The sequence below is a fragment of the Chenopodium quinoa genome, unplaced genomic scaffold (genome assembly GCF_001683475.1).
Source record: "Chenopodium quinoa cultivar QQ74 unplaced genomic scaffold, ASM168347v1, whole genome shotgun sequence".
Taxonomy (NCBI): domain Eukaryota; kingdom Viridiplantae; phylum Streptophyta; class Magnoliopsida; order Caryophyllales; family Amaranthaceae; genus Chenopodium; species Chenopodium quinoa.
In genome coordinates, this window is record NW_018744858.1 from 289929 (window position 1) to 304368 (window position 14440).

Genomic DNA, 14440 nt, shown 5'->3' on the forward strand with positions numbered 1-14440 from the left:
GCAAAAATAATGTACGTAGTATAATGATTGTATCTTTCTATTTTGCGTCATGCCATTTATTTATTAATTAATGAACAGATTAATTAGCTAATTACTCTGTACATATAAATAGTGGGCTAGTATGGTCCAATACTAGTTAGGTACAGGCTGACCCACACCCACTCAAGGCCGGCTACGTTTATTCGGCATTTTTCAATTAAAAAAAATAAAAATAAAATTAAACCACTAGAAAAATCTGGACCGACTTATATTTTCTTTGTTCTTTTTACATGATTCACCGACTTTTGCATTATTCATCACCCTCTTTTGACCGTCTTTTGTGAATTATATTTAAGGAAAAATATTTTCATGTTGGATCTTGTAAGAATCATCTCAATAAGTACTATCACAATATATAACTTTTATATTTTTTAGTTATAGAGAATTCAAGTTATTGATGGTTAAAGTTGTGTATTGGCAAGTGTGATAAAAGAAACAAGTCAGGTAAAAAAGAACGGAGGAAGTATGAGTTACATAACTGATAGACAATGACGTTCATGTCCTTAGGTGGTGCCAAACTGGGTAAATGGTTTGTTCTGGGTTGATCATAACCGTATGTAATGGGTCATTTTAGGGCTCATTAAATTATCCGAAAAAACGATTTTTTTTTTTTTTTTTTTTTTTTTTTTTGGAAATAACGAAAAAACGAAAATTCGAATACCCCTCAATAGTTATATGGTGCATCCTGATACATCTAAAATAGGTACATCACGTCTATAATATGACCGTTTAGTAAAAAATTACGAACACTTCACAAAAAAAATGAACACTTAGTAAAAAGAAATATGAACACTTCACAAAAAAAAAAAAAAAAAAGAGAACATTAGTAAAAAAATATAAACACGTAAAAAAAAAAACATTTAGTAATAAAATATAAAACGTTACAAAATAATGAATATTTAGTAATAAACATGTAAATTTAGTAATAAAATGAATATGTTGTTTCAGGGGGTTTTATGCGTCCTACAGGAGAGTTACGTCACCAAGACTGGATCCTCCTCGCTTGTACCTGCAACCAAACGGAAGCTCTGGTTGTACAGAGTTCCGCCTCCGACGATCAAGTTAGTAAGAGTCGAAGTTGAGTAAAATGTGGAAAGTAAAGTGAATCTTCTCGGATCCCGAGATCAGGTGTTTTCTCTGTTGTGAGAGGATTGTGAATGATGTAATAAATGAACGTGTCTCCAAAATGGAGTAAATGTCCCTATTTATAGGGCATTGGGAATCAGTGCCCTTGTTCTAGGTTAACAACCTAGGTATTTGGGTTATGCCGTTTTTACGACTCCTCGGGATTTGGGCCTTTGAAGGCCGCCATTTCCCTGATGTTAGGGGATGCCAAGTGTTAGCCTCTGATTGGTCCCATTGGGACCTTTACAGGGTGAAACGTGTCACCTTCTGATTGGGCCACGTGGCCTGGGTATTTTTACCCAAATTATTTGCTCCTTACAAGGGTGACGTGGCGTGCCACGTGGCGCTTGTGACACTTGTCACTTAGGTATTGGTCAACAATTTTTAATTGTTCACCTTCTGGGGAAATTACAGGGATGCCCTTGAATTTACTCCTCTCAATTTTGACATTTTCAGAAAACGTCTAGAGAGAGAGAAAATAGAGATTTTTAGAGAGAGAAACTCTGATCACCGCCTGACATAAACGTCTGACATCACCGTCTGATACAACCGGTCTAAGTCTGTGAACTCTTAATTTACACAAACTTTTGAGGTAACCGTCTCTCTCCCTACTCTTTCCTGTCCTGTTTTACCGTTTGTGCATATTGCTTTGAATAAATGGCTTCACCAACAACACACACGGTACAACCTAGGACAGTAGTCAGCCGGTCTCCTTGTACGACTGAGTCTAGGACTGGAGGTGCCGTCTCTAGGTGTTTGGACCACCCTTGCTCTTCCCCGAATCTGACTGTCTGTGTGTCTGTGCATGACACTATGGCTCGGACTAAAATGACGGCGCTTGACCTAGAATATAGAGAAGATGACATGTTAGAGGTGCTGGTTAATGAAGTTTACGACTATCCCCCTGGTGCGTCAAGCACCCCAAGTGACTCCATATTAGAGGAGTTCGAAGAGAGAGACGGTGGGGAGTCCGGCTCAGGGTCGGACTCTGAAGAGTCTAGTAGCTCGCTACAGGTGGCTACTGATTGTGAGGAGGATGAGGCGTCCTCCTAGCTTAAGCAGACGGATCCGTTTGAGGTTCATGTCTCTGCTAGAGATAGAGGAAGTATGGAGACGAACTTGACTACCTTCATAAGCTAGCGTCCCCTCGGGGAAAATTATGGGATCAGAGTGTCGCCTGAGGCGGGTACAATTGCTTGGGAGGACGACCAACCAAATGCCGACTGCTATTTAGGCTGCTATGAGGCGACATTCTTAGCCGACATACGCTTCCCCCTTCCTGATGCGGTGAAGGCCATCTTGAGGGGGGTATGACCTAGGTGTGTGGCAACTCACCCCCTACTCGTGGGTGAACATCCTTGGCTACGTTGCTACCTGTGAAATGCAGGACATAACGCCCAACTGGTAGGCTCTTTTCTCACATGCATTATTTAAGCCGTGCTCCAGGCGGTTGGCGGGCGTGGTATACTCTAACCACGCATTCGGAATACTTGATGACGCTTGACAAGATCTCTAAGTGGACCAAATGGAGAAATAAATTTTATCTTGTCTCCTCCCCAGCCGGCGCGAGAATAATGAACTTTGCCGCTATAGTAAGAAGCCGGATCTTCTGGCAAGAAGTGTGCCCTGCCGCGTGTCCTAGACGAAGGTTGGGACCAAATATTGGAGCCGGATTTTTTCGGCGTCACCACCATGCCCCTGCTAGATAGGGGTGTTAAAAAAAACCCGACCCGGTTGTCCCGTCTCGATTTGCCGACGACCCGCAAAAATCCCGATGGGAAATTTTTAAAATTTTCTGTTTTTTTCAGGTCGGGTACCCGTCCCGATAATATAACACTTTCGTGGGCCGGGACATGGGACAAGCTTTGCAATTATCGGGTACCCAAATACCCGTTTTTTTTAACCTTAAAAAAATACGGATTCCCACTTACCCAGTAGTACTATTACATACATTTGTACAAACTTACTGCCTAAATATTCGATATATGAACTACGAAGTACAAGAGTAAGAAAGTATAACCTTTTATTTCATTTGATGTAAATATGAACAATTACCCACCCATTACCTCACCCACAGTCCCACACCCTATCTTCTTCAATTTCTTTCTCTCTCCTCCTCCCCTTGTTAATTTCTTTCTCTCTCCTCCTCCCCCTGTTAATTTCTTTCGTCATTTTCAATTTCCACTTGGGTTATAATTTCTAATGAGATGTATTTGTCTAATCTCAGGAATTCAACTTAATCGTATTTGGCTATCGGTGGTGTTGGGTTGTTGCTTCGTTGTGGGTTTGGGGTTTCGGTGGTGGATCTGGGTTGGTGGGAGGTTTTGATGGTGGTGGAGTGAATTTAGGTGGTGGTGGACTTGTGGGTGGTGAATTGCAGTGGTGGTGTGTGGTGAATTGCGGTGGTGGTGGGTGGTGAATTGCGGTGGTGTCTTAGGAGGAGAGGAGATCCGTTTTGGGTTTCTCGATTCACTCCTTTCTTAGATAAATAAAATCCGGGTACCCGTGTCCCGTCCCGGATAATTCGGGTACCCGAATACCAAGTATCCGAATACCGGGTACCTGAATTATCCGGGACGGGACATGGGCCGACTTATCAACTACCCGAAGATCCGGGTACCCGAAAATCCGGGTACCGGGATCTGAACACCCCTACTGCTAGACGGCGAAGAAATAATTGTACCCAAGAATTAGGTACCCCACCATGAATGGTTAAAGGATGAGGCCTTCTTGTCCGCCCGTGGTCTTAGTACCATGTCTGATAGACGTACGCAAGATAACCATTCGGCATTTTTATGTCAGGTCTAATGCTTGCATGTTTTTTGTTTCTCGCTTTGTCAAGTTGTCTAACAGACGGGGTTTTTTTGCAGAAACGACCAAGAACATGCTTCCAGCCGACAAGACGCCTGCCAGGTCTGTAGCTCAAATCTGAAAGGATAACGTGGAGAAAAAGAAGGAAGGGGCCAAGAAGTTGCCCTGTCGCATGTCCCAGACGAAGGTTGCGGCTGCCAAGAAGGGCCAGGTAAGTTCATCTTTTTTTTTTTTTTTTTTTTTTTTTTGAGAGACGACAAGTGCCGACTGTATATGTTGTGTTCCATCTTTCAGGATGGAAGCAAGGGGCCTCCCAGATCAGTCCAAAAGATGATCAAACGGAAGCCGGAGGACGAAGCAAAGGGCTCCTCCAAGGCTAGGAAAGTGTCTTCTCAGGCGGTTCGTACTCTTTCACTTGGCAAGGACCGTCCAACCTCATCCGAGAAAAGCCTGAAGAGTTTTGGTTTTTGGATTGACCTGGTCCACAAAGAGCCGAGCGCCTCAACAGCGCTAAAGAGTGGCGTGCCACTCGGTACTGCAACTGGTTCCGCAGCGGTTGTAAGCGATCTAAGCCTTCAGCCTGTGTCCCAAGGTATGACTGCCTCACTTGACCTTCCTTGGCCCATGCGGGTCAAGTCCCAGTCTCATCAGCAGTCGGAAGATTCTTCAGGTAGCCGGCAATCTATTGGAGTCGCTTATGCTGCATTCTCACAAAATCTTCCTTATGCTGCAGATCTCTCCCCCAGATGACTGGATCTCCAACAGTACTCCAAGCGGATGCTGAGGACAATCACCCGGTCTGACAAGGAGGCCATCCCAGGGGTTCATTCGGTCAACCTCACACGCATCACCGCCTTGCTGGCTGAGGTAACTTTGACTTAATTCAGTTTAAATCTATTCTTCATTTGAGGACCGACTGAGTCATTGACTTGTCGTTTCTGTAATGCAGGCGATGCTGAGGGTTGATGGGCTCAAGTCCTGTTTAACAAAAAGCAAGAGGAGGTAAGAGAAGCCAAAGTCCGGGCGTCTAAGGCTCTTGACACTGCTCAATATCGAATTACAAGGCATGATATTGAGACTTAAGCAGAGTCACTTTCTCAGGCAGAGTCCATTAAGGAGCTGACAATCGCGCTTGAGGCGGCCAACAAGAAGACGTCTAACCTGGAGCTTGAGCTTAAAAACCCTCAGTCAGACCTCAAGGCTCTCCAAGGGGCTGACTAGGAGAACACAAACCTTCGGGCAGACGTCAACAGACCCAATAATGAGATGGCCCAGGAGGAGGGGGATCATAAGGCGACTCTTGAGGTTGAGCAGGACCGGCTGATTGAAGAGAACGAGAAAGATTGCGAAGAGCGCATGAAGATTTCCTGGAATCTCGTTCACCCGGATATCGACTGGGTGTCTTTGCTCCGAGGTACAAGTATGCAGATCTTGTACACAGTGCAAGGACATTGGGGGATCCAAAGCCGTCTCCATATGAGGAATGGGCCTTCTAGGAGGAGCCGTCTAGAGACAAGGAGGAGGAGGAAGGTGAATAGGAGTTGGAGGAAGAAGAGCACTGGGAGGAGCAAACACTGGTTGACTCTACTTTGCCCCCGCCTGATCAGAATGAAAATGTACTCCCTCCTGGGCAAGACTCGTCCGTGCCCCCGCCTTAGCAAAATTAAGCAATTGTAATTTTATCTGGCCTTGTGCCGTCTGCTTTTCCGGCCTGCGTGCTGAGTATTCATTGTATTTTATGACAATCTTCTTTTGTCAGTTGTGTAACCGGTTTTAACAATTCACTTTATTCACTGACCGTGGGGTCGGTTTATTGTCGGTTTTGCTTCAATTTTTTGCATTTTTGTTTAGCTATATATGCTTGTATTTTTACCAACTTATTAATAGCACGCGACAACTAACAAATCGGCTGGCCTCCTGCCCCTAGATGGCTGTGTGGTTGGTTTAAAAAAGTAGATTGATTGACTTAGGAATTTTTGATACTTTAAGGTGTATGAGAAGTTCCTAGGTTAATCAATCACTACCGTGATTGCCCCAAACCAAGTAGACAGTCGTTCAGGGAACAGATGGTATATGCTTGGATATCCAGACGGCCCATGGTATTTCCTTGTCCATTGGATAAGGAACCACTTTTAGCCGTCTGGGTCATTCATCTAGGTACATAACCGAATTCCCCTTTGGAGAATAACGCGTGCAGGCGTCTTTCTAACGTCTGTCTTATTATGCTTGCTTTAAGTAAGCTACTCATTAAGAGAGTCATACGGTCTAATGAACCGTCTCAAAGATAGGTACCTGTTCTTTAAACAAGCTTAACCCTTTGAAGCCGACGCATACTATCCCATAGGGAAGGCTACGCTTTTTTACCTCCTATATTGCCAAGAGCAATTGCAAACGTTTTATAATGTTGCTTTTAACAAATTACTCAATTTTTAATCTAAGTGGAATAATAGCCGGCCTCCGCCTGTTATCCCATAGGGCAAGCGGTTAATTAAGCCATCTTGGTCACACGTTAGATATTACAAAAACAAACGACTATGAACTAGTCCTTATTAAGGCAGCCGGTTAGGCCGTTTGTGGTATGAGTTTATAGAGCAATTTGCCACCCGAATGGGAGATGCTCTCTATAAGCGAAGTCCCGAATGGATGTCGCCGAATGTCTCACTCTATCAGAGTGGACGGTTTGTTTAGATTTACCATCTGTACATCGCACAGGAGGTGCTCCCATAGGGAGGCGTATCTAATAATGTAACTGCAATAAAATCAAATTGAAATAAAAAGCAACTTTCATTAATAAGCTTTTCATTTACAAAAATTTTACAAGTTTTTAGAAGTACTACTTCTTTATGTTATCTACATTGCCTCTCCTCTTTTCTATTCCTCCTCAAAAACCCTAAAAAAAAAAATCTTGTTTCTAGGGGCTACCACCAACCTTTTGGTTGATGGTAAGCCCCTAATCTCTTTGTTTCTCACTAGTTTTTTACTTTATGTTCACAATAATTGTAGTCTCTCTATTTGAGAGTTTTTCAACCCGTATATCGGGTTAATTTTCTCTCTTTTTGAGAGTTTTGGGGCTATGTTCTTTAATTTCGTAAGAAAAATCGATTTGTTGATGAGGAGTGGAGGTTAATTCTACATCTACAATCAATTGTATCGAATGGTGTTCGATTCCAAAACTATAATAGATCGAAAGACCCCCTCGTGAAAAGCTGTATCAAACAGCGGTGTGAAAGAGGGCATTTAAAAATGTCAGATCCAGACAACAACGACCGTAGTTTTGTCAAATTAGAATATTATTTGATTCAGTTTGTATTGTATTTGCTAGTTTTGATTTATATTGTAGATGTCGTATGACTCTTCTATTAATGAATTAATTTTATTTTTAAAAAAAAGTTATCTACATTCCAAGTTCTAGCTAGCTTCCTGCCGTCTGGTGTTTCCAAGCGGTAGGTGTCGCCTCTGACTTCTTCATAAATCCGGTAGGAACCTTCCCAATTGGGTGTCAAATTTCCTTGCTCATTGGCCCTATTGGTTGCCTCCATTTTTCGTAATACAAGGTCCCCTATTTTTAAGGGCCGTTTGTGTACTCTTTTGTTGTAGGCTCTTGTCATATTCAGACGGTAGATCTCATGAAGTAAGGCGGCATTGCCCCGACGTTCTGGAAGACAGTCCAAGGCAAGGTGCATGGCCTCCCAGTTAGCCCCATCATCATACAATATGACTCGAAGAGTCGGCTCATAAAGCTCAATAGGTAAGACGGCTTCAACACCGTATAACACGAAGAATGAGGTTTCACCGGTTGCCCCTTTTGCTGTTGTCTTGATGGACCAAAGCGCCATTGTTAAAAACGATAGACATAGGAACCCCATACCGGGTGATGATGTTTTTCCAGATGAAAGAGATGACATCCTTTTTCTTAATTTCCTTGACCGCCTCTACTTCAATCCATTTGGTGAAGTAGTCAACAACCACTAGAATGTACCGTCTTTAGCCTAACGTAGGTGTATACGGACCCAAGATATCCATGCCCCATTTGGCGAATGGTACTGGGCTATGAATTACCGTCAGATCAGTTGCCGAACGTGAGATTGCCAAACCGTTGGCATTTGTCACACTTCTTCACCATTTCCATGGCGTCTGCCTCCAAAGTTGGCCTAAAATAACCTTGCCTCCTGGCCCTCTCTGCTAGAGCTCTATAGCCTATATGTGAGGCGTAGTAGCCTGAGTGTAGGTCTTCCAAAATCTCATACCCCCTTTCTGAGGTGATGCATTTTAAAAGAGGCAACATGAAGCCCTTTTTGAATAGCTCTCCATTGCGAATTTCAAAGTTGGCCGCACGTTTTTTCATTGCGACCATTTCTGGATATGTATCCGGTAGAGTGCCATCTAGCAAGTAGGCTTGGATGCCGTCCAACTAGGTTAAGCTTCGTTCCAGTACACTAATGAGAGCTCTTTCGATACTTCGTTTTCCCATCACCTCCCAAAAGACTGACCGAGGTGTATCACAGGAGGCAGATGATGCCAGTTTTGACAGAGCATCCGCTTGATTTTTCTTTGACCAGGGTGCTGGACTCAGGTGGAATTCGTCAAGTTTCCTAGCCACTATTCTGACTGCCTGCAAATATTTGATCATAGCAGGATGGATGGCCTCATAGTCACCGTGGTATTGACTAACGACCAACTGTGAGTCCGAGCAGGCATGAATTTTCTTTGCCCTTGCCGCCTTACACATGCATATTCCAGCTAGTAGGGCTTCATACTCAGCCTCGTTATTTGAGGCTTGAAACTTAAACCGTAATGCATATTCATATTTATCCCCTTCAGGAGACTGACATATAATCCATACACCACGACCGTTCATTTCAATAATGAAGTCGACGAACGCTTGCCCTTTCACTGCCTTTCTTGGTTCGAAAGTGATTTCAAGGCTCTACATTTCGATAACCTATTTGAGCATTCGGCCGGATGACTCTAGGGTTGTCATTGGCCGCTTGAGTGGTTGGTCTGTATAAACTACCACCAGATGTGCCAAGAAGTATGGTTTCAGCTTCTTGAATGCCATGAACAAGGCGAGGCCAAATTTCTCAATCGTTGAGTACCGGAGATCTACATTTCGAAGATTGTGGCTAATGAAATAGATCGATAGCTAATTGCTGTCTCTCTCAGCAAGGAGAACAACACTAAGAGCATGATATGAGACGGCTAGGTCCATGTAAATAGTCTCCTTGGGCAGAGGGCTTACAAGACTTGGCAAGGAGTGCAAGTGTTCTTTCAATTTCTGAAATGTCACCTCAACATCATATCCCCATTCAAACATAGTTTTCTTTCTGATAGCTTGGAAGAAATATAGACATTTGTCACCTGACCGGCTGAGGAATCTCCCCAATGCCGCCAGATAACCTATTAACTTATGAACTTCTTTGAGAGTGCGAGGGGACTTCATGTCAATGACCGCCTGTATCTTCTATGGGTTTGCCTCTATCCCCTTTGATCAATTAAAAATCCGAGAAACATCCTAGACTCAACATCAAAGACACACTTCTTGGGATTGAGCATGACCTTGTGCCGCCTGAGTGTGGTGAATGTTTCTCGGAGGTTAGTAAGATGATCCGTCTGTGGCTTGGATTTGACTATCATTTCATCAATGTACGCCTCAACATTCCTACCAATCTAGTTGACGAAGACCGTATTAATCATATGTGGAATGTAGCAGGCGCATTTTTTAAGCCAAACGACATCACAATATAGCTAAATAACCCCTAATTAGTGACGAATGCTGTCTTCTCATGATCTTTTTTCCACAGGGGTATCTGGTGAAAGCCTGAGTAGGCGTCCATAAAGCTCATCATGGCATGCCCGACTGTAGAGTCAACCAGACTATCGATCTTTGGAAGCGGGTAACTGTCCTTCGGGCATGCCTTGTTCAGGTCTGTGTAATCAACATACATGCGCCAGGTCCCATTCAGCTTCTTGATAAGAACAACATTCGTTACCCAATCTGGGAAGTAACATGGATTAATGAACCCGACGTCTAACATCTTTTTGACTTTGGCGGCTGCTGCCTAACTTCTCTCCTCGTTGTGATTCCTTTTCTTTTGCCTGACAGGATTTTTCTTTGGGTCAACGGTGAGTTTGTGGATGGCTAGATCTTGGCTGATGCCTGGCATCTCCTCCACTTCAAAAGTAAAGACATCTTTGAATTCCTTCAACATATTGTGTAAGTCTTCCCCCAATCTTGCAAAAGCAACCGTCCCCAACTTAACAGTTCTTTATAGACGTGTGTCATCTAGAACAATGTCAATATGCGCACCAGTCGGCCGGGAACGGAGTTCATCTGACCATTCCCTGGTCAGTGATTGCTATTGCTTCTCCTTCTTGACAGTTACCAGCTGGTCGGCATTTCTCTTCTTGTCGCCTACTGGTGGGGCAGACTCAGGGTCCTTGACATCGTTAAGGTCTATCGGCTCCATGTCCCAGCCAATAGCCGTGGGTTTGACGTCTGAGAGTTAGCACTCTCGAACCGTCTTTTGATCTCTGTTCTAGGAGCCAACAGAGCCATCATCCTCCTCAAATTTTATCAGCATGAGGGAGGGGATAATGACGGCCTTGGATTCGTTTAGAGTTAGGCAGCCCAAGATAAGATTATAGGCGGTCAACTCTTCCACGACTAAGAATCGGACAACCAGGTGCCGTCTCTTTCCTTTCTCTCCGAGCCGGATGGGTAGATCGATGCGACCGACTATGTGCACAACTCCACTCCCAAAACTAACTAAGGGATGAGTGACCTTGTGCATGATGCGTGGGTTATACTTCAGCTTCGACAGACATTGCCAACTGATAATATCAGACGAACTTCCGGTATCGACAAGGATTGGACCAACCTTTTGGTTCGCCACCTTGCATTCAATAACTATGGGTTCATCATGCGGCCATTGGACTTCGCCCAGGTCCTTCTTTTTGATGACGACCTCGGGAAAAGTGTCAACAGACGTCTGACCCTCGTCGACTGAGCTGACATGCATTTGTCTAACATGGTCCTTGTTGCCTCTGATAGTTGGGCCACTGGAGGCAAAGCCGCCTGCAATTGTGCAGAGCGTATCCGGATCTGTGTTCGAACCACTATCAGCCTTTGCTGGCTTTTTGGACGGCTGCTTGGGGTCCGTCTTCAAAGTCACCTAGGACTTCAGAATGTAGGACTTCAGCAATCCTTTATCAGCCAATCTATCCAGCAACCGCTTGAGGCTATAGCAGTTGTTGGTGTCATGGCCAACGTTCTCATGGAAGTGACAGTATTTGCTCTTGTCTCGGTTTTTAGCCGAACCTTTCATAGCTGAGGGCTTCTTAATTACCACCTGGTCCTTGATGTCCATGTGGATGGAATAGCAATCCTTGTTAAACTCGTACTTAGGGATGTACGACTTAACCTCTTTCTTTTTCTTTTTAAACGGTTGACTGAAGTTATCGACCTCCGAGACATCTTATGTCTTTTTTCTCTCTTCGTTTTTCTGAGCCGGTTGATCTTGCCGAATCCCCTTTTGTTTGTCAGACCTCTTTGAGTCCGACTGCTTGCTTGAGGAGCATAGTTCTGCCACCTATATATAGGCCTCTTCCTCCCTTAACACCTCTGGAAGAGTGAAGATTCTCTTCCGGATGAGGTCAAACTTGAATTATAACCCGTCCTTCAGTCCTTTGAAGAAGTCTGTAAAAGCAACTTCGTCAAACAACACTTGAATCTGGATTCTCACCAGATTGAACCGCTTAACGTAAAAATGGAGCCCTTCACGGTCTCCCTGAACAACCGTACCCAAGTCGATGCTAGTCTTCTTGGCCGGTATGTTCATTGAGAAGTTAGAGGCGAACACGAACGCAAGCGTCTTGAAATTATTTGTGCACCCAGACGGCAAGTTGCCAAACCACTGTTGGGCAATGCCCTTCAATGTGGCTGGGAAGCATCTACAATAGGTGGCATAGTCCAACCCCTGTAAGTACATGAGGTTGGTGTAGGCCATCAGGTGGTCTTCTAGGTTGGTGGTGCCATCATAGGCACCAACCAAGACATTCTTAACCTTGGTCGGCTGTGCCGCCTCGATTATTTCCTTGGAGAACACAGAGGGTTGTTCTTCAAGCTTGAGCAGACGGAGCTGCGATTCTAGGGGCAAGACCTAATATGCCGCCTGACCTCCGAAAAGGGCAGATTGTTGATAAGGTTCGGTAACCGGCCTGTATGATTGACGGATCATCTACGGCGCCGAGCCTATCACATGAGGGCCTGTGTAAACGGACTGACCGTTTGATAGGTGCTCTTTTGCATATTGAGAATACCTCAGCGAGGTATTCCTGAAGTTGTCTGGCATTATTGGATTGAAGCCGTGTTAGATATAGCTCGCTGTTTCTCCTTTGCTTGATGTTTTGCCGATCATCAGTTTAAGTTTTCTTGCTGCCATCCGGCAGTATTTGCCAGATGGGCTTCCTCTTCATCGTCTTTGAGAGGGAGAATTTTGTCCAGTCAATCAAGGGCCGGTCCCCCTCCTTTTGCTTGGGAGGTGGAGTAGGATGCCTGTCCTTGACCGACTTTGTCTTCCCAGAGTGAGAAGGTTTCTTGGCTGACTGTCCTTTGCTTGGACCAGCTGCTTGAGTCTTGATGAGATCTTTCATCTCACTTTTGAAGTTCGTCATAAACTTCATGAACTCTTCACGGGTGATGTGAGCACTCTACCCTTCAGCCTGAGGCTTGCCGGCTGACTTGCTCGGACTCGCTTGATTTTCGCCCCGCTCCTTTTTCTCTTTTTGGCGGATGCGTTTAGAGATGAGGGATCCATCTTTGGTCTTATGTACTTCGACCTCTGGATTCGACTCAGTATCATGGTCTGAATGGACCTCTGCTGACGGACGTTTGTCCTCAGAAGTCGGTACAGGTTCTCTAGAAACCATCTTAGAGGTACTCTCCCCACAGACGGCGGCAAATGTTTCGGGGGTTTTTATGCGTCCTACGGGAGAGTTACATCACCAAGACTGGATCCTCTATGCCTGTACCTACAAGAAAACAGAAGCTCTGGTTGTGCAAAGTTTCACCTCTGACAATCTAGTTAGTAGGAGTCGAAGTTGAGTAAAATGCAAAAAGTAAAGTGAATCTTCTCGGATCCCGAGATCAGGTGTTTTCTCCGTTGTGAGAGAATTGTAAATGATGTATTAAATGAATGTGTCCCCAAAATAGGGTAAATGTCCTTATTCATAGGGTATTGAGAATCAGTGCCCTTATCCTAGGTTATCAACCTAGGTATTTGGGCTACGCCGTTTTTACGTCGCCGAAGGCTGCCATTTCCCTGATGTTAGGGGATGCCAAGTGTTAGCCTCTGATTGGTCCCATTGGGACCTCTATAGGGTGACACGTGTCACCTTATGATTAGGCCACGTGGCCTAGGTATTTTTACCCAAATCATATGTCATAAAAATGAACAATTAGTACGAAGTACATTAAAAATAAATATCGGTATCATAGAATTATAGAATGGCTAGATTACACCCTATAAAATAAACATTTAGTAAACAATAATGAAAATTTAGTAATAAAATAATAAACATGTAAAAAAATGTACATGTAGTACATTAAAAATGAACATACATTTATTCATAATAAACATATTTTAAACAATTTGTTTTATCTTTATTTATATATACATTGTATTTGAACCTATTTGTTTTAAAATGAACATTAAAATTTAAAATATGAATATGACACCATTAAAATTTGAACATATAATTTTTGAAAATAAACATTGAAATTTTATAATGAACATCAATAAATATGAACATGACACTATTCAAATCTGAACATTTTTTTTTTGAAAATGAACATGAAATTTTAAATATGATAACAACACTATTTTATAAGAGAAAGTACGTGTTTCTAACATTGATAAACATCATATGTTTATCAAATGGCAATATGGTAAATAAATTGCCTTGTTTTTTGTACTATAACAATAAAAAAACTATTTGTTTCCCTGATAAACAGCTAACAAGAAAACTTGTAATTTGACGCCGTTAGCCGCTAGCTTGGTCCTTCATCTTCCTCCATTGTTGATTTCTATAAGCTTCCTCCATTGTTGAAGCTTTCTCTTCCTCCCACGACAAATCCGTTACCCTTTAGGGTTAACCTTATATTATCCTTTATTTCTCTATTTTTTCTTAGAGTTTTCGTTAAATTCGCCGCCGAAAATAGTGGTATAAATGTTGGTGGATACAAGGAATATGAAGGTGTTGGTGTCTATGTTAGAAATGGTGGTTTCGATGGGGAGGAAGAAGATGGAGAAGATGAAGGTATTGATGGAACAAGGAGGAAGGAGAAGAAGAACTTCACAACCCTTCTAACGATAGTAACGCTAATTGCAAGATAGTTTACAAAAATAGCCTTCACTCTGTACTGAAAATGACCAATTTAACCCTTGACAAACATTTAATGTTTATC